Source organism: Ambystoma mexicanum, chromosome 10, assembly GCF_040938575.1.
Source record: "Ambystoma mexicanum isolate Mex_15411 chromosome 10, UKY_AmexF1_1, whole genome shotgun sequence".
Taxonomy (NCBI): Eukaryota; Metazoa; Chordata; class Amphibia; order Caudata; family Ambystomatidae; genus Ambystoma; species Ambystoma mexicanum.
Genome location: NC_090932.1, coordinates 355812066 through 355832625, shown reverse-complemented (window position 1 = coordinate 355832625; position 20560 = coordinate 355812066).

The window sequence follows — 20560 nt, the reverse complement described above, 5'->3', positions numbered from 1 at the left end:
AAAAAATTGTATTTAGTGCCGTGTGTTGGTGTGTAAGAGTGTTTGGGGAGGGTGGGGGAGTATGAGATAGGTTCAATGTTTTGTTTTTTTATGTGCTAGACGTTTTTGTTGCGTTCGATTTGTCCACGGAGAACACGGCTGTTCTGACATTTTGTAAATAAACTAAATGGTGGGGTGTTTAGAGGACAGAGTATGTGTCATTTTTGTTCGCAAGGAAGGTAAAAATTAGCTATGAACACTCGCGGTGTACTTAATTGTTCGTAAATACACAAACTGGGGGTGTCCTCAGGACACTGTCCGTATTGTAATCTGTCTAGTTGAATGTGTTCTAAGAACACTCGCAGTGTCCCGAAATGGTTGCAATTACACAAAATGGGGGTGTTCTGAGAACGTTGTTTGTATTGTTCGTTGTCAGGGTGAAAGTGTTTTAAGACCACTCCTTTTGTCCGCTAATAGTACAATTTCCTAGGGGCATCAACCGACTTTTTGTCCACTAAAGAAATGATAAATCCGGCTGGTGTGCGCCGACATTATGTGATAATCCTATGACTGGCGCTATTGACCTGGCTGACTTGCTTTTGCGACACTAAATCATATCTCCCGCCCCTAAGCCTGATATTATCAAAGCATTCATATTCCCCGCCTCTCTCCGTGACGTTAAAGGGTGCGTAATCAAACGCGCCCAGTCGTCTCCAGTACTACGCGACTTTACAAAGAACCCTGAAGACAACACACATTATGTCACAACACAGCGCGCCACAATTCGGAATATGAAACTGTGATTTAAAAGCAAACAGCAAGATTGTAAATGTTGTAAAGTACATTTATTTGACATCAAATGTTTAGAGAATATTCAGCAATTTGTCTTTGTTGTCGATCCGCAAAAGTTCATGTTGAGACACGCGATGTTCCTTTGCGGTACAGAGAGTTTTAGATCAGTTTACAACTCAGTGCGCCACAATTCGGAATATGAAACTGTGGTTTAAAAGTAAACAGCAGGATTGTACATTTGGTAAAGTACATTTATTTCACATGAAATGTTTAGTGAATATTCAGCGATTTGCTATTGTCTCTGCTGTCGATCAGCAAAAGTTTATTTGGAGCCACGCGTTGTTCCTTTGCGGTAGATAGGCTTTTGGTTTATGATAAAAGCAGTAAATGGTCGCTCTGATAATCAGAAGGTTGCTCCAACAACGAGCCATTAGACCACCCTATTGGTTGGTATGTTGTTTGTAGCCGCAAGTACTGCGTAAGGGCATATTGGTCCTTGGCAATTGTCCCATAAAATGGTGAGGGTCATGAAGTTGCATATTTGGACCTGCACCTGGCAGTTGAAGACCCCATCCGCTGGAGTCTGTAAATCGTGACATAGGCAAAATGGAGCCACATACCTGTTTTAAAAAACATAAATTAGTATCACCAGCCGATCTTCATTAAAAATCATCATTTTATTTATTAGGGCGTGAAAATATTTCCTATCGAAGATAGTGCAACAGAGTATGTTAATAATAAAATAACAATATATTCCCATTCATATAGCGCTAAGAACCGTGAGGTATCTAAGCAGTGCTTATTATTAACCACGGTGTGTGGTGCTCATTTATCGACCACGGAAGGATGAAAGGCTGAGTTTGGCCTTGCCGGGATTCAAATTTGCGTTAGCAAGCTGTGCACGGATGTCAAAGCGAGCGCTGTACTCGCTGTGCCACTTGACAGGCTACAGTGAAGTGGCACAGCGAGTAGAGCACTTGACCGCCTGTAGACCGGTTAAATTATTTCTATTAACCCACCCTGTGTCGTCTGCCTTTTTCAGAGCCCTCTAAACGACAGGGGATCAATTCGGCGGTGATAGTGCGCGGTAGAAAACATTATGCCACTTTCAACTAACAAGTTCAACTTGAGCGGTCTTTAATGCTACGCTATTGTAATTATATTTGGTATAAAGTAATCTAAAGGGTAACTTACAGTACAATTGCAATTTCCATTGTCTATGAGTGGTGCAGTCCCAAAATACGATCTTTCGCATAGTGATATAATATATAAAAGTGGTTTCGTTTCAGAAATGTCATCTTTATCTTCTCTTACGTTTTAGCAACACTCCTTCAAGAGAAGTCTTTCATCACAATCTCTGTCTGTCAAGGTCAAAACACAATACAACCTTATAGTCCACTTCGTGAGCCTCTCCGGGGCCGAGAAAAAAATGGAAGCAGCTGACCTTCACTGTGAACGAGCATAAAATCTTACTTTGCAACATTCTGTGTAAAGCCATCTGTAGAAGTTGTGGAAGCAGCTGACCTTCACTGTGAACGAGCATACATTCTTACTTTGGAACATTTTGTGTAAAGCCATCTGTAAAAGTTGGTTTTTGCACGCCATGTTTGTATATTGTTTGCGTGATATTAAAAAAAGTTTGTTCAAAGGACGTTATGGTTCTAAGTACAGCCGAAAGATCCCTGAAAATCGCAAGTTATGGTAAGCTTTGAAAAATAACTGGCGCCACCACCGTGCACTGCTAAGACTAACACCCAGGACATTAAAGATGACATCGCAAATGTCATTGATGAAATCACTGATGACATCACGTGTGTATGTACTTTTCATGGAAATTGTGTACTAGGGATTTTTATTATAATGTTGCGAAAAAAGTGTCAAGGATATTGCAATAAATATCATACCGTTATTAGTGCTTAGAACTATGCATTGATATAAATAGCATTGTATTATGGGATTCTATCTAGTATACTGAGCTACTAATGGAGAAACATAGCATTGTGTGCAGAGTACAAGATGAAAGTATAATATGTGTAATGTTAATATGTTGAATAATGAAATAATAATTGTCCTGAAATGTTCGAAAATTCACAAAATGGGGTTGTTCTGAGGACGTTATTCGTATTGTGTGATTGCTTAGCTGTATGCAATGAGGGAATGGCACAGAGAGTAAAGTGGACGCCGTCCGCGGACACCGCGGCTGTTCGTGGACAGGGCGTGCTACATCCAGGTTTTTCCAGGAAATCCAACATGGAAAGAAGACTGTACGGATCAGCCAATCAGATGTCGAGGTTGTGGATTTGTGTTGAAAGAGACTGTGTGTGGTGAAGATGGCAGAAGTGGATAAAGTCAGGGTGTTGGTGCTCGGAGATATGTTTGTGCATGGTTTACAGCAGTACGCTGAATTCAGGCATGTTGCAAAGAACTTTGATATGAAAGGAGTGGAGGTGGTGTGGAGCAGTGTGCCTGATTGCAATGTAGAGGGAATTGTACAAGTTTGTGAGGATATGGCCACGATGAACAGTGCGCATGTGGTAGTTTTGCACTATGGTGCTTTCCATTTGGGCAACGTCAGTGCCCCTACTTTGTTGGCTGATTTGGAACACTTGGTTGAAGCAGTAATGAAGATCCTTCCAAATGGAAAAGTGATTTTTTCTGGATTACTACCTAGGGCAATATGGGACAATAGTTCAGTTTTTTGTCCTCAGCAAAATATTGCTAGGTGTGTCATCAACCGAGGCATGTGTGCCTTCATGCTTAGAGCTGGTATGTTCTTCTGTAACAATGAGAATATTGATGCCAGTAATGCTGTTAATTTTAAAGAAGATGGCATTTCTTTATCTTTTACGGGAAATGCCTTTCTATTTTAGAATGTAAGGGTTGCTTTGGAGAAGGTTATGTGAAGATTTTAGGAGTAAAGTAAAAAAAAAAAACAAGAAAAAAAACACAAAATAACAGGTGTATGTCAAGCATCTGTAAAGAAAAAAAACGCCTCTTTTCAGAGCCAACTTCAAAGGGGAAATGGGGCACACTATTTAAATTTACATTCACCACGCTCAGATTTTCGATGTGTCTGCGGACATGGCGGTAGTCCGCGGACATGAAAATCACTACGAGGGGGTTAGTATGTTCTATGTTATATGTATATGAAGTCAGGGATATTATGGTTAAGTTGTGCACTAAAAACCTATGAAATTCAGTGAGAAAAACTTTCTTAAAGTGACGTTATGGTTAAGTTGCGCTACTAAAAACCTATGAAATTCAGTGAAAAAACTTTGTTAAAGGGACGTTATGGCTCAAAGTAAAACCGAAAAACCCCTGAAATTCGGCAGTTATGGTAACATAAGCAACCATAACTCGTGCCACCGTGCACTGCTAACACTAACACCCAGGACATCAAAGATGACATCACAAATGTCATTGATGACATCACTGATGACATCACATGGCTGGCTCTCCCTTTTTATCCTTTACTGACATATCTAAGCCACATAGTTTTCTTCAGTAACAGTCAGGAAGTAAAAATTGAAAAGGTACTATATTTGTAGACTTAGGGTCCAGTCACATCATATGAAACATATACATAGCGGAAGATACAGGCTTGAAAGAGAGCAATCCTTTCTGTGCATGAAGATAATCATTATGGTTATCAGCACTTTCTCATAGTTTGATTTTTATTACTCTACCGTCCCTCTATATGCTCATCTGGCCATGCACCCAAGACTCTATGCCCTGGCAACAACCACCGCAGCATATCACATTCATATTTGCTTATAACTTTGGGTGAAACACAAATGTATAAGGAACAAAGATATTAGATACTATGGATGTGATATGCTGCTATGGTTGTCCTTATTATTGTATACTTTCTGTTTGGTCTAGTAATGGGAGTCCATGTTTTTCTTCTTCATTTCTGTGATAAAAGAAAATAGCATGTTAATATTAGTATTTTGTAATGAATTATTACATTGTATAAGCAATATACTTTTATTTTTTTTCGACCCTCATATTTAGTAGAGCACAAATCAGAGTACTGTGCAAATTGCTCAGTTTCTGTATTTGTTGCTAAAATCATTGGGTCTGTGGGAGAAAAAAAAATCCATGTTGGATTAAAAAAAAAAACCTTTTTCTGTTATGCTACAGTTTATTTGTTTGTTTGTTTTCAGTGTTCACTTGTTGTTTCTGGCTAATGCTTTATACTTTGCTTTGTTGTATTTTTTTTGGAGCAGTAACAGATACTTCATTTGTTTTGATATTATAAAATTTTGGAGCAGTTAGATACCAATTGGCGTATTCTAACTGTCTATTTTTTTAATATATTTTAGTGGTTTTGATTTATCTATTTGGATATTGTTAAATTTTGGGACAGTTAGACACCAATTGGCGTATTCTAACTGTGTATTATTTGGCCTAATTTAGTGGTATTCATTTATCTGATTAGTTGTTGTAGAATCTTTGAGCTGTTAGATAGCTTTTGGAGTATTCTAACAGTTTATATTATTTTAACACAAATTTATAATTTTGGGACAGCTAGATACCAATTGGCGTATACTAACTGTGTATTCTTTGGTCTAATTTAGTGGTATTCATTTATCTGATTAGTTGTTGTAGAATCTTTGAGCAATTAGATAGCTTTTGGAGTATTCTAACAGTTTATATTTTTTTAACACAAATTTACTTAAAGGTTTAAATACAGTTTATTTATCAAATTTTGGTTTTAAGAACATCAAATAAGCGTTTGTAAGATTTGCTGGTAATCTCTGCTTTAGAGTAATGGTACTATCATTACATTCAAACCATCCACATTTCTTTTTCATATATGCAGTGTAGTGCCCTGAATTGGTTGTGGCTCCTGCGTGGTAGATTATACCTATTGTTGTGAAGGTTTTCTTACCAGGTGATATTTGACCAAGTGTGAATCCAGTCAGCTTGCAGTTGTTTTTGGTACCATCTGCATTGTAACGTAGAAGCATTAGTATTACGTATTTACTATGTGTTTGTATTACTAACGTGGAGCGATTATCTGAATTGCAGGTAGAGCATAATCTACCATGGTTTGCATTTTGTACAAGTTGCTGAAATGGAATGGATTCACAATTTGGTATTGATATATATATGAAGCAGTCATTGGGGATTTCTTCTTGTGTCACATTGTTGCAGAGAGTGCATGTATGTTTCCACATGTATGAAATCTGAAAGATTTCATTTCTAGGTATGTTTTTGTTTCCCAGTACTTGTAGTAAGTACATTAGAAATTCTTGTGGATCCTCCTGTGAGTTTATAGTGAATTTCACCATTCCAGCACAGTAGTCCAATTGTCGTCTTATTCCAAAAACACTATCAGGGTAATTCATAGAATTTCGCAGAAAAGTGTCGCAAGCGGCTGGCGCAGAGTGTCCGCGTGCGATTGTCTGCGCCAGGCACGTGCGCTAAAACCGATTTCCGCGCACAGCGTATTCATGGATTTTAGGCTCCCAAACCAGCCGTGGCGCAGAGTATCGCAGCGACCCTGCAGCAGCGCCAGTAACGCCCCCAAGAACGCCCTCGCGCAAGGAAAAGCCATCAAAATCGCTAAATCATCGCAAAGGGCAGCGCTAACCCTGGACCAGTCTACAGGGCTGCCAAACAAGGAACGCAAAGCGGGTAACGTGCATATCAGGGGTACGCGTGAAGTTATACATGCGATTAGCCAGGGTACGTGTATTACAGGGGTACGCGTGAAGTTTTACACGCGATTAGCCAGGGTACGTGTATTACAGGGGTGCGCGGGAATTATCACACGCGATTTGGCTGGGTACGTGCATTACAGGGGTGCGCGGGAATTATCACACGCGATTAGGCTGGGTACGTGTATTCTAGGGGTGCGCGGGAATTATCACACGCGATTTGGCTGGGTACGTGTATTACAGGGGTACACAGGAAGTTCTACATGCGATTCGGCTAGGTACGTGTATTACAGGGGTGCGCGGGAATTCTCACATGCGATTTGGCCAGGTACGTGTATTACAGGGGTGCGCGGGAATTATCACACGCGATTTGGCTTGGTACGTGTATTACAGGGGTGCGTGGGAAGTTCTACACGCGATTGGCCAGGGTACGTGTATTACAGGGGTACGTGGGAATTATCACACGCGATTTGGCTGGGTACGTGTATTACAGGGGTACACGGGAAGTTCTACACGCGATTCGGCTGGGTACGTGTATTACAGGGGTGCGCGGGAATTCTCACATGCGATTTGGCCAGGTACGTGTATTACAGGGGTGTGCGGGAATTATCACACGCAATTAGGCTGGGTGGGTCCTCACAGGTGTTCCCTGTACACCTCCACGGCCCCTGCAGGCAGCCCACAAAACAGGGGACTACCCTGCACACCTGCTCATGTCCCCCTGCACCCCCACCCCCCAGCAGTGCAGGGGCAGCCTCCACCAGGCCCCCACCCATGTCTCCCACCACCCCCACCCCCCAGCAGTGCAGGGGCACCCTCCACCAGGCCCCCACTCATGTCCCCTATCACCCCCACCCCCCCGCCACCAGGGGCACCCTCCACCAGGCCCCCATCCATGTCTCCCACCACCCCCACCCCCCAGCAGTGCAGGGGCAGCCTCCACCAGGCCCCCACTCATGTCCCCTATCACCCCCACCCCCCCGCCACCAGGGGCACCCTCCACCAGGCCCCCACTCATGTCTCCCACCACCCCCACCCCCCAGCAGTGCAGGGGCAGCCTCCACCAGGCCCCCACTCATGTCCCCTATCACCCCCACCCCCCCCGCCACCAGGGGCACCCTCCACCAGGCCCCCACTCATGTCTCCCACCACCCCCACCCCCCAGCAGTGCAGGGGCAGCCTCCACCAGGCCCCCACTCATGTCCCCTATCACCCCCACCCCCCCGCCACCAGGGGCACCCTCCACCAGGCCCCCACTCATGTCTCCCACCACCCCCGACCCCCAGCAGTGCAGGGGCAGCCTCCACCAGGCCCCCACTCATGTCCCCTCTCACCCCCACCCCCCGCCACTAGGGGCACCCTTCACAAGGCCCCCATCCATGTCTCCCACCACCCCCAGCCACCAGGGGCACCCTCCACCAGGCCCCCATCCATGTCTCCCACCACCCCCACCCCCCAGCAGTGCAGGGGCACCCTCCACCAGGCCCCCACCCATGTCCCCTATCACCCCCACCCCCCAGCTACCAGGGGCACCCTCCACCAGGCCCCCATCCATGTCTCCCACCACCCCCACCCCCCAGCAGTGCAGGGGCAGCCTCCACCAGGCCCCCACTCATCTCCCCTATCACCCCCACCCCCCCGCCACCAGGGGCACCCTCCACCAGGCCCCCACTCATGTCTCCCACCTCCCCCACCCCCCAGCAGTGCAGGGGCAGCCTCCACCAGGCCCCCACTCATGTCCCCTATCACCCCCACCCCCCCGCCACCAGGGGCACCCTCCACCAGGCCCCCACTCATGTCTCCCACCACCCCCACCCCCCAGCAGTGCAGGGGCAGCCTCCACCAGGCCCCCACTCATGTCTCCCACCACCCCCAACCCCCAGCAGTGCAGGGGCAGCCTCCACCAGGCCCCCACTCATGTCCCCTATCAACCCCACCCCCCCGCCACCAGGGGCACCCTTCACAAGGCCCCCATCCATGTCTCCCACCACCCCCACCCCCCAGCCACCAGGGGCACCCTCCACTAGGCCCCCATCCATGTCTCCCACCACCCCCTCCCCCCAGCAGTGCAGGGGCACCCTCCACCAGGCACCCACCCATGTCTCCCACCACCCCCACCCCCCAGCAGTGCAGGGGCAGCCTCCACCAGGCCCCCACTCATGTCCCCTATCACCCCCACCCCCCAGCAGTGCAGGGGCACCCTCCAACAGGCACCCACCCATGTCTCCTACCACCCCCACCCCCCAGCGCTGTGGGGCACCTGCCAGCAGGCCCCCACCCATGTCCAACCCATGTCTCCCACCACCCCCACCCCCCAGCCACCAGGGGCATCCTCCACCAGGACACCAACTTCCCTGGCACTGAAGCTGGTGCCCCTCTGCCTCCTTGGCCGGGGGTTGCCACTGGTGCCAGATGTTGTAGTGCCCGACATGGCAACCCCAGAGGCAGGAGTGGGTGGGCAACTGGGTCCTGGGGCTGGGCTGTGGGGCGACGGAAAAGCAGTTGGGAGCCTTTGGTTCCAGCAGGGGTGGTCACAGCAACACCACCCCTGGCTGATGTGCAGGCAGCAAATGGCAGGGCACGTGGGCAGCAGGCAGTCAGGCAGCAGCAGATGGCAGGTGGGAGCGTGCTCAGGGCTCTGGGGGGCAGTAATTTGGCCTCCTGGGCAGGAGCGTGGTCTTTCGTGTGTGAACGCGTGGACAGCTTGATACGTAGTGAGTGATTTTGCACGTGAAAATCCCACACGTCTGCGTGTAAATCGATGAAAGGCCCTTAGCGCGTAATTGCGTATGCGGGTCTATGAAGTCACGTGCACGCGTAGGAAAAAGTTGCGTGACACGTCCGAGTGTCAAAGCGTGTAATTGGTGCAAATGGACCTACACGCAGAAGTGTCAAAGCGTGTAATTGGTGCAAATGGACATACACGCAGAAGTGACAAAGCGTGTAATTGGTGCAAATGGACCTACACGCAGAAGTGACAAAGCGTGTAATTGGTGGGAATGGGCCTAGCACGTACACGCCGCGTAAGTGACGCTGTACGTGTGGGCCTGCATATAAGGTACGTGTAGGACACCAATTCCTTGTACTGCTTTTCGTGGAGAGCGAGTGGGTGAATTCTGTAATTCTTGTCGTTTCACACGTGATTTACTTCACGGCGTTTCAAGTTCGTACTCCCTGTTACCTCTGACAGCTTTTTCTATATTTTTCTCTTGTACTGGCTTACCTGGGCCTGTTCCCTCAAACAGTGTTCCCTTCTACTGTTGTCCTGTCTCCTCAGACAGCGTACATATCTTCTTTTGGCGGGGGTGTTGCCAACCAAACGCGCTCATTTTTCACGCTCTTTTACCTGGCAGACGGTGAGTCACGCACGTATCTAACATCTGTGCTTGCCCCGTGTGTAGCCTACCCCTTCAGAGGTCATTCTAGGCTGCGTGTGACACGCATACGTTCATTCTTGTGTTACTGGGTGCCACAGCGTAGTGCAGGTTTTTCTTTCTACACACGTGGTCTAGGAGGGGTTGCGTGCACGTCATCTCCCTTTTTTTGGGCTCCTGTGCGTAGCGTGACCCGTCATCTTTCCCCAGGGGTTACATTCAGCCTTGCTAGAGCACTAGGGTACAATTACCATCTGGTACCCAACCCCTTTGACCCCCAATTGCCCAGGAAAATAGTCTACATCCACTCCCATACGCACATTAACATCAGTGCCATGGCTGGGAGGCGAGGATTCCGTAAGGGTGGCAAAGGTGGAAGAGCCACAAGTGGTGGCCGTGGTGGATCCGGTAGGGGACGTGGTCGTAACTTGCAGGGTGAGCCTGTCCCCCCATGTGTGGAGGACCAGTCACGGGCACCCATAATCCCCCCCTCCCTCCCTCCCGTTGAGGCTGATGTGGCTGACACCATCCATGCTCAGCCCTTGTTGGACCAGCCCATTGTGGCACCAGACCTGGCTGACTCCATGGCTGACTTCCAGGTCAGCAGGGCTACGACACGTGCGCTGGTGCACGTTGATGCCATCATGCCACGTGGATCTGGGGCAGCAAGGTCATCTGCTGCACCAAGGAGGCAGGGCGGAGAGGCTGCAGGGGAAGCTGCGGCTCCATCCACCCCAGCCCTCACACACCCAGCCAGGACAGTGTCGGTCCTAGTCCATGCTGCTGACATTCCCCCTGACACCATCACACTAGAGCCAATGCCTGCACCAACTCCCATGCTGAGTGTGCAATCCCACACTCCTGATACAGAGTCCACCAGGGCTCCTGCCCCTAGTGTCCATAGCGGCGCAGGACACTCAGGATCACCACCACCTTCCAAGCGGAAGAGGAAGAGTGCTCGTCCGGCACAGGCTGATGCCCCAGACACGGCTACACAGTCCGGCCCGTCCAGGAAGCCCAGCTTCACGGATGACGAACTGAATGCACTTGTCGAGTATGTGTCCGGACATGACAACGAGATGGTCATTGTTGCAGGATCCAAGACCACACCTGCACAACGCCAGGCACACTGGCAGACCATTGCGGACATCGTAAGTGCCCTTGGAATCGTGAGGCGCACAGCCAATGATTGCTATAAGCGCTGGAATGACCTAAAGCGCAGGGCAAAGAGTAAGCTGGCCTCAAGTCATGCCGCAACTCTAGTGACTGGAGGTGGGTCTCCAGTAGTAGACATGGAACTCACTCCACATGAGTCAGTCGCTGGGACCTACGTCATGGAGGAACAGATCCAAGGCGTGGGAGATCTGGCTGATTACGATGCATTGTCCGGTGAGTGCACATGCATGTGTGTGTCATCCATGTGCATGGTGTGTGTGTGAGGGCTTCTGTTTGTGTGCCAGGTGAGAGTGTGTGCGCCTGAGTCGTATGGGTCAGCCATGTGCTTCATGCAATACTTCCTGCGCAGCTGCATTTGGCCATAGCAGTATCCCTTCTGCCAACAGTAGACATCTAGCCCAACTGCACGCCAGTTGCCCTTGAAGTGTCACCTTGAAACAACATTGTTGCTTATTTTTCACTGTTCATTCAGTCAGATTGTTTGCATTCCCCCACTTTTACTAGCCCTGTCGCTGTCCACTAGTCACATGTCTGACATGGCTATGGTAAAGTGGAGTGACTTTGTTACCTGGATATCATTTGTACACACATGTCCCTGTGCAATTGGACCATTTCAGACTGGCAGCTCCAGGTGAAAAATCTGACCTGTTAGAATTAGAAAAGCAATTACATGCGGGAATTGGACTGAATGAATAGGTGCTGCCCTCCTCTCCATCTTCACTCAATAGCAATGGTACATGCCATCTGTGTGATGGCATGTGTGTTTCACCTGGCAATCACAGGCCAATGTGTGATGCCACTGCCAGGCAGCATGCAGAAAATGTGTTCATCTTCCATCTTGGTGTCATCAGTGTGTGCCATTTGCCTGCACTTCATACGCAGTGAGGGTGCATGCATGGGAGGGTTTTAGTCATGTGGGACATGTGTCAATCAAGTACTGGTTCTCTTGCTTCTCAGCCCTCATTGTGTGCCATGGTGCTAATGCCTGTTTCCATTTCTTTGTTTTTATGTCTTTGCAGGGGAAGACGCACCTGATACTGCTGGGGTTGTGGAGATGGTGCAGACCCAGGAGGGGTCCGAGGGCCGACCAACCACCAGTGAGAGACGTGGTGTGGTGGTGGGGGAGAACCCACAAGTGCTGCAGGTCGTGCTCTCAAGGGGTGTCTCTGGCTGCACCTCCCCCGAGCTGTACTCAGGTGTTGATTCGGATGAGACCTACGTGCCGTCGCAGGTGAGTGTTCCAGGGAGGGATTCTGTCCTGTGTTACCCACCTGCATCAGGGTCAGAACCCTCCATGGGGATGTCAGTGTTGGCAGCTACGCCTTTGGTGGTTACGGATGCAGGGTCACACTCCGCGACATCTGATCCTGTTCCTGGGCCAGCAGATCAGAGGGGGAATGCAGTCCTGCAGCCTCAGGCAGTGCCGGCACAGCAAGGCGCAGTTCGCCTTGCCCCAGACAGGTGTGGTGCCCGCCGACGTGGTGGCCGTACGCCACCTGGCAATACAGCATGGGAGCAATCCATTTACGGTATGGCAACCCAACAGGCTGCATCATCCGAGATGATGGCTCAGGCCATGGATAGGGTGGCCACTTCCATTGTCCCCCCAGAAAGGCTGATGGAGCGACTAGAGCAGGCAACCGACTCCATCTGCCAGTCACACAGGGAGGACATGTTGGGGTCCAACAGGGACAGGCGGGCGGCACTGGCGACTCTGCAGGAGGCCATCTCCATTGAGTCCCAGGGCCACAGGGAAGCCCTGAGGCAGGAGCTCCTTCACCTCAGGACGACTCTTGTTGAGCTTGAGGCTTCAACACACCAAAGGACAGAACAGCAGCTGGAGCGTCTCACCCGTACGCTCTCAGCTGAGATGCAGGCAACGAGGGCGGAGGTCCGGGCATCCCGTGAGTTGTTGCATGGGGACCTCCGCACACTCATCCTCCAGAACCAGACCTACCACACCCGCATGCTTGCAGCCATGGAGGAGCAGACTAGGGCCTTGCGTGGGCTGCCTCCCATAGTGCAACCACCTCCGGATGCAGCTGCACAGGGTGATAATAGCGACAGCAGTGATACTCCCACAACAGGGTAGCCGTGTGGGCCATGAGCCCATGGAGGTGTTTTATTTTCCCAGGATCCACGCAGGTGGGTTCTGGTGTGCATCCTGTCCTCGGACCTCCTGGGTGGCCTCCCCAACCCCCCCGGGCCCATCAATGGCCATTTTTGATTGTTTCTTATTTTTATTTTTATTTTTATTTATTTTATTCCCTATTTTTTTGGGACGATTTGTTGGCTTCCGTGGTTCCTGTGGGCATATGCTGCATTGTGGCTGGGCACATGCAGGCTTGTAATGTATTTGGTTCAGATGCTTGGGTTTGAGTCACACACACCCCTCCTGCTTCCCGTTTCCATGGGCTTGCAAAGGGTGTGCCCAAGTGACAGTGAATTACACAGTGACGTTGGACTCCCATGAGCTGTGTGGGCAGTCTGTAGTCAATACTGTGTATACATTCCTAGTGCATATTGCTGTTGTGTTGTACACTGCATGTTGCATTGATGTGTAACTCATCTTCTGTGTCTACCTCCCAATTTGCAGGTCCCTTCCTCATGTCTAGACAAGGACCTCTAGTCTGGAGATGGGGTCCATGTTGGCAGCAGTGCACCTACAACTCTACATGGCGCCAACACTGCACAGTTGGTAGTGGTGGGAGTGCAGGCATTTCCAGGTGGTGAGACTACTAATATGTAACATTTGTGATGTCATGTTAATGGTAGTACGTGCTCAAGTATGTTGTTGGTCCGGCATTGCTGTGAGCATTTCAGGTGTTGCAGGTTTCTAATAGGGACACTGTACATAGTGACACTAGTGTCATGTTGTGGGGATTACTTTGTTTACCTGCAAATAGCATGACATGGCACGGTGTGTCGTGTGGCGGTGCTGGGGTTGGGTTGGCTGACATGGCACTGTCCTCTTGTTGCATTTTGCAAGTGGGTATTCTTTTTAGCTGCTTGAATGTGTAACTCCACAAAACTGCATTGGTGGTGTCTGTGTGGGTAGGGATGCACACATTGTGACACTTCCAGGTGAACAATCTCAGGCTGATATGGTATTCACGGTTCATTCTCCAGACATTCAGGATCAGTGTCAGGTTGAGTCATCATTGATTGTCAGATGGAATGTGCCAGGGCAGTGTGCACTCCACAGGGGTGTGATTTCTATGTGAAGTAATTAGCCACTAGCTGTGTACGGGCTGCCTCCCCACGTGCCCTTTCCCCTCCCATGCGCAGCGGCTGTGCATGTGGTTGGGGATGTGGGGCCACCACCATGTCCACGGCCAGGCCCCGGCGTGTTGCAACGTTGTGCAGGACACATGCTGCCACTATGATCCTGCACACTACTGGGGGAGCGTATAACAGCTGGCCACCAGAACGGTCAAGGGAGCGAAAGCGTGACTTTAGCACTCCGAATGTGCGCTCCACTATGCCCCGGGTCGTAATGTGGGCTGTGTTATATATTACCTCGGGTGGCGTGGTGGGGTTCCGAATTGGCATCATCATGTGGGGGCTGAGAGGGTAGGCACTGTCCCCTGTGGAGGTGGTGATTGGTATCATTGGTGGGGTTGTGACCTTGCTCAGTATCCAACATGCATGCATGTGCAGTGGCATACATACTCACCAAGCAGCCATGTATCGCCATGCCGCCCAGCTTCTAGGTCCCGGCTTAGGGTGGACATTCGGTAAATGAAGCTGTCGTGGGTGGAGCCGGGATAGTTGGCATATACTGAGGTGATGATTCCCTTGGCATTACATGCTACCTGCACGTTGATGGAATGCCAGTGCTTGCGGTTCCTATAGATGTGCTCAGATGCCCTGGGGGGACGTAGAGCCACATGGGTGCAGTCGATGGCACCTAGCACTTTGGGGAATCGTGCCACACCGTAAAAATCCAGGGCGGCAGCATGCCTTTCTGCAGGTGTTCTGGGCAGGTATATGTGCCTGCGGACTGATGGGCGTGCAGTGATGATGTTCAAGACCTGGTGTAGCGTGACTGGGTGGCCTGTGACACCCCACCCACTATGGCACTTGTCCGCTGAAATGATCCAGTGGCTAAGAAGTGCAGTACATTGAGGACCTTCTCCAGGGGGCTGAGTGCTTGGGAGCACAGGGTGGGTGATGTGAGGTCATCCTCCCACTCACTCACCAGGTCCAGTATTATGTGTGGTGGAAACCTGTACCTCCCATACACCTGGTCATCAGGCATCCCGAAAAGGCTGGTTCTGGGTGTGAATATTCTGGCCCTGACTATCCTCCTCCTCCTCCTTTGGTAGCCCACTGCCACTGCTGCTAGGAACGGTATGTTCATCCTGGCGTCTGAGCTTGTTATTGTCAAAGTGCGCAAATTTATGCTTTGCGCGTGTTCTAGGCGAGCGTGTGACCCGCGCACCCCTGGAATCCAGTTCCCAGTCCAATAGCGTGTGGAAATTCCCACGCACCACGGGATACAGGTGCGCTGACGTACTTGCGTGTGTAAGTGCCCGCGCACCCATGAAATACACGTACATAGGCCAATCGCGTGTACGCGCACTTTTGTCCAATTACACGCTGACGTGCAGTATTTCCACGTGTGCTCCGTCATCACGTGCTGAGTGGGGAACACCCGTGCGGGTCACGTCACAGACGCGCTTACGCGCTGAGGGACTCTGGTCCAATAGAATCGCGTATGCGTGCTGACGCGCTTACGCGCTAAGGGCCTTTCCTCGGATTTCACGCTGACGTGCAGGATTTTCACGTGCCAAATCACTCCGTATCAAGCTGGCCACGCGAAAACACACGGAAGACCACGCTCCTGCCCAGAAGGCCGAGTTACTGCCCCCCAGTGCCCCGAGCAGCCTCCCACGTGCCATCTGCTGCTGCCTGCCTGCTGCCACCGTGCCCTGCCATTTGGTGCCTGCACATCAGCCATCTGCAGGGGTCCAGTTGCTGTGTCCACCCCTGCTGGAACTGAAGACTCCCGACTGGGATAACATCGCTCCACAGCCCAGCCCCAGGACCCAGTTGCCCACCCACACCTGCCTCTGGGGTTGCCATGTCGGGCACTTCCACATCTGGCACCAGTGGCAACCCCAGGCCAGAGGGGCAGAGGGGCACCAGCTTCACTGCCACCGAAGTTGGTGTCCTGGTGGAGCATGTCCTGGGGCAGTATGATGCCCTCTTTGGATCGTCCCGCGCCAGCAAGGAAGGACGGGAGAGGATCTGGGCCGACTGTGTGGTTGCCATCAACACGGAGGGGGTGGAAACCCGCAACGTCCTGAAGATCAAGAAGCGCTGGGAGGACTTGAGGTCCAGGACCCTTGTGAAGGCCCGGCGCCTCGTGGAGGGGGGCCGGGGCCGCATGAGTTCCATCCAGATGAGGGTCCTGGAACGCGTACGCCCAGCGCTCCACGCCCAGATCCTTGAGAGGGAGGCCCGTCTGGAGTTGAGCGGTAAGTGTCCAAGCATTACTGTGTGAGACAGGGCATGTTGCGGTGTGCTGGTTCTATGAAACTTGCCTGTATGTGTGCCATAGGCCATGTATGCATGTATGTGTGCAGGGACATCATAGTAATGCATGTGCGACCAGTGATGTGTGACCCACATGGTTGTTGCATGTGTTCAAATGCCGCATGGGGAGCCCTATGCAGGTTTTGAACATGAGAGCATGCCAGTCTCTGTACCTGGACATGGGTGGGGGTGAGGGATGGGTGCTGATGCCAGGTACAAATATGGTAGCCATGTCTGTGTGCCTGACCTGCGTGTCTGTGACTTGTGCATGCCATGGATGCATGACACATGTGTGTGACAATGCACAGATTCAGTGAAGCAGCCAAATTACCCTTGTATCCGCTGTGTTTGGTGTGTTTGGGGCCAGATGGATGTGACTGAGGTGAAGTGTGTGCATGTGATCGGCATGAGCCATGATGCATGTGAGTTCCATATCATTGAATGTTTCAAGAGTCCATTGGACATGCATGGAAATGTCCATGGCATGCACCATGCCTGTTACTGTGTGTGTTTTGCCTGGACTGACCCATGTGTTGTGGAGGGACATGATGGAAGTGTACTTTGACAGTGGTGCTCATCTGCTATTGCTTCCTGTCTAGGGGACCATTGTACAGTACCCTGATGCTTGTGTTCTTTGTCTCCCTCTACGCAGCGGCTAGTGAAGAAGAGGGCGGAGACGGCGCTGTGGAGCAAGGCGGCGGGGATGCCCCCACGGCTGCAGCGGAAGGGGTGGGTGAGCCCCCACAGGGGCCTGCTACGGTGGGAGATGGTGAGGAGCCATCCAGGTTGGTGGTTTGCACAGAGGAGGAGGAGGCCGCCACTGGGGCACACATGGGGCCTGGTGGGGGCATCCCTGCTGGTGCAAGTGGTGCAGTCCAGGGCCAGGGGCAGGAGGCAGCACAGGTCACCGTGGAGGGGCCTGTGCATGTCGCTGTCCCTGACCCTGTGAGTGCACCACCATGCACCAGCAGGGATGCCCCGTCCCAGGTCCGTCCGCAGGTAGAGGGGATGTCCATGTCACCTGACTCCCCTCCACCTGCGGACGTGGGAACCCCTGGCCGTGCGGAGAAGGTCCTGATTGGGGTCGCGATGCGCACGGCTGTGATTCGTGATGCCGTGCATGCTTCCCGGGAGGAGCATGCACGTCATCACGAAGTGCACCGTGCCGACGTGGCCCAATTGGGATCGGCCATGTTCGGGGGTTTGCTGCATGTGTTGGCCAATCTGGCGGCCCTCTCCTCCTCTGTGCAGGCTATACACCAGTCGTTCTCCTTGCCGTCTTCCGGCCCAGATGACACCAGGGCCCCCTGTGGACCTGCCCCGACCAATGCAGCCAGCTCGGTGGGGATCCCATCCCTGCCACAGTTGGGAGTCGGAGGTCCAGCAGGGGTGGACAACACAGCAACTGGACCCCAGCAGATGGAAGATGTGACAGAATCATCGGGCAGGGCACGTGCACGACGGCGTCGGTGGTTTCCATCAGCCTGGATGCCGTCGTGCTGGCAGAGGCAGTGGCATCGGAGGCAGCAGCAGGCTCGACGTGGGAGGCATCATGGCTCGGGGCCATCAAGATCAGAGGGGCAGGCATCGGCCGGAGGGCAGGGCAACCCTGGGATGGTGGTGTCTTCCGTGTGGGAGCAGTTGGTCCAGCGGATAGGTGCGGAGCGGCAGCGGGCGGAAGAGGAGCGGCTCACCATGGTCAGGGCGGAGTTCTCCATGCGTCGGGCGTTGAGGCGGGCTGAGTGCCTCGAGGAAGCTCGCAGGGAGTTTGAGCTGAACATGGGGTTATCCCTGCGAGACCTCGGGGCCAGGACAGAGTCCCGCCTCCAGGACATCGACATGGAGTTCGATGATGCCCTGGCCAGCAACATCACCGAGTGAGCCGCAGGACTTGCCCGCTGCCTTTGTATATAGTTATTTAGTTAGTTAGTGTTAGGTTTCCTTTCTTTATTTTTATTTTTTTGGACCGCTCGGACAATGGCCACTTTTTTGTATATATTTTTTTCATTAGGTAGTAGTAGGTTTCATTTATGGTGTTGGGCTCATGGACACTGGAATATTCGTGTATATAGTTTGCTTTTTGAAGAAACATTTTTTTTATTGATTATTGTGTTCACCATGAGGAAATGGTTTTTCATTATTTTCCTTCCACATGACATTGCTTTGGACGACATTTGTTTTTGGATTACTTTGTTTTTTTTATTTTTACATTTGTTCTCGGACATGGACCATTTATTTAGTTATCCCCATTGTTGTATGTTTGATTTGTTTACTTATTTTTCAACTTTAATACATGTTTTTTTAACTTTCACTTGTGGTATATTCTCATTGGTTTCATACATGTCATGATATGGGTTTTGACATTCACTTGCACCCGTTGTGTATGTGTGTGTGACGGACATGTGTTCATTTACAGACTTGCCATTGGGGTTGTATCATGTAATTGCATTCACTATGTGGGTGGATGCAATCCTTGCCTGGGTGTTTGTGCTGGGTATGCTGCCCATTACTGCCATGATTGAGTATCGTCAGGACCTGGGGGCAGGGGGACATGTGTGGATGCCTGGTGGAGGCTGCCCCTGCACTGCTGGGGGGTGGGGTTGGTGGGTAACATGGGTGGGGGCCTGGTGGAGGATGCCCCTGCACTGCTGGGGGGTGGGGGTGGTGGGAGACATGGGAGGGGGCCTGGTGGAGGATGCCCCTGCACTGCTGGGGGGTGGGGGTGGTGGGTGACATGGGTGGGGGCCTGGTGGAGGGTGCCCCTGGTGGCTGGGGGGTGGGGGTGGTGGGAGACATGGATGGGGGCCTTGTGAAGGGTGCCCCTGGTGGCTGGGGGGGTGGGGGTGGTGGGAGACATGGGTGGGGGCCTGGTGGCGGATGCCCCTGCACTGCTGGGGGGTGGGGGTGGTGGGAGACATGGATGGGGGCCTTGTGAAGGGTGCCCCTGGTGGCTGGGGGGTGGGGGTGGTGGGAGACATGGGTGGGGGCCTGGTGGAGGGTGCCCCTGGGGGGTGGGGGTGGTGGGAGACATGGATGGGGGCCTTGTGAAGGGTGCCCCTGGTGGCTGGGGGGTGGGGGTGGTGGGAGACATGGGTGGGGGCCTTGTGAAGGGTGCCCATGGTGGCTGGGGGGTGGGGGTGGTGGGAGACATGGGTGGGGGCCTGGTGGAGGATGCCCCTGCACTGCTGGGGGGTGGGGGTGGTGGGAGACATGAGTGGGGGCCTGGTGGAGGCTGCCCCTGCACTGCTGGGGGGTGGGGTGGTGGGAGACATGGGTGGGGGCCTGGTGGAGGGTGCCCCTGGATGGTGGGGGGTGGGGGTGGTGGGAGACATGAGTGGGGGCCTGGTGGAGGATGCCCCTGCACTGCTGGGGGGTGGGGGTGGTGGGAGACATGGGTGGGGGCCTGGTGGAGGGTGCCCCTGGATGGTGGGGGGTGGGGGTGGTGGGAGACATGAGTGGGGGCCTGGTGGAGGCTGCCCCTGCACTTCTGGGGGGTGGGGTGGTGGGAGACATGGGTGGGGGCCTTGTGAAGGGTGCCCCTGGTGGCTGGGGGGTGGGGGTGGTGGGAGACATGGGTGGGGGCCTGGTGGAGGATGCCCCTGCACTGCTGGGGGGTGGGGGTGGTGGGAGACATGAGTGGGGGCCTGGTGGAGGGTGCCCCTGGATGGTGGGGGGTGGGGGTGGTGGGAGACATGAGCAGGTGTGCAGGGTAGTCCCCTGTTTTGTGGGCTGCCTGCAGGGTCCGTCGAGGGTGTACAGGGAACACCTGTGAGGACCCACCCAGCATAATCGCGTGTGTAACTTCCCACGCACCCCTGTAATACACGTACCAAGCCAAATCGCGTGTGATAATTCCCGCGCACCCCTGAAATACACGCGCCCAGGCTATTCGCGTGTGGAACTTCCCGCGCACCCCTGAATTACACGCGGCCAGGCTATTCGCGTGTGGAACTTCCCGCGAACCCCTGAAAAACACGCGGCCAGGCTATTCGCGTGTGGAACTTCCCGCGCACCCCTGAAATACACGCGCCC